This window comes from Propithecus coquereli, unplaced genomic scaffold (genome assembly GCF_000956105.1).
Source record: "Propithecus coquereli isolate 6110/MARCELLA unplaced genomic scaffold, Pcoq_1.0 Scaffold2, whole genome shotgun sequence".
NCBI lineage: Eukaryota > Metazoa > Chordata > Mammalia > Primates > Indriidae > Propithecus > Propithecus coquereli.
In genome coordinates, this window is record NW_012144966.1 from 20,940,484 (window position 1) to 20,941,138 (window position 655).

Below are 655 nucleotides of genomic sequence, written 5' to 3' on the forward strand. Positions count from 1 at the left end.
GGTGGTAACCTTACTTTCACTTAGCACAGTGCATTTTGATGGTTTCATGTTATTGCATGTATCATTAACTTGTTTCTTTTTATTTGCTGTGTAGTATTACATTGTATTGACTTACTATGATTTGCTTATTGATTCATCACTGAAGAATACTTAGGTTGATTCCTCACTGATTATAAATAAATCCACAATAAACACTCACATAAAAATTTTTGTGTGAACATAAATGTTCATTTCTCTTGGGTAAACAAATATTCAGGGGTGGGATTGTTGGTTCATATGGCATTCGTATTCTACTTAAGAAACAGACTCTATTTTTCCAAGTAACTGTGCCAATTTGCATTATATCCAGCACTATAATTTTCATTTTCATTTTCTCTGTATGTTTTTGTTTTGCTTTGTTTTGTCTTTTGTGTGTGTGTGTGTGTTTAGTCTTTCTAATAAGTATATAATTGTATCACATCATGGTTTTAATTTGAATTTCCCTAGTGAATAATAATACTGAGTCTATTATCATGAACTTATTTTCCATCCATATCCATTTTTTTTGTTGAAGTATCAGTCAAATATTATATGCATTTTTTTTCTCTAGTTCCCCACTCACTTATTATGGTGTTTGAGAGTTTTTCGTATATTCTAAATAAGTGGACCTTTATCA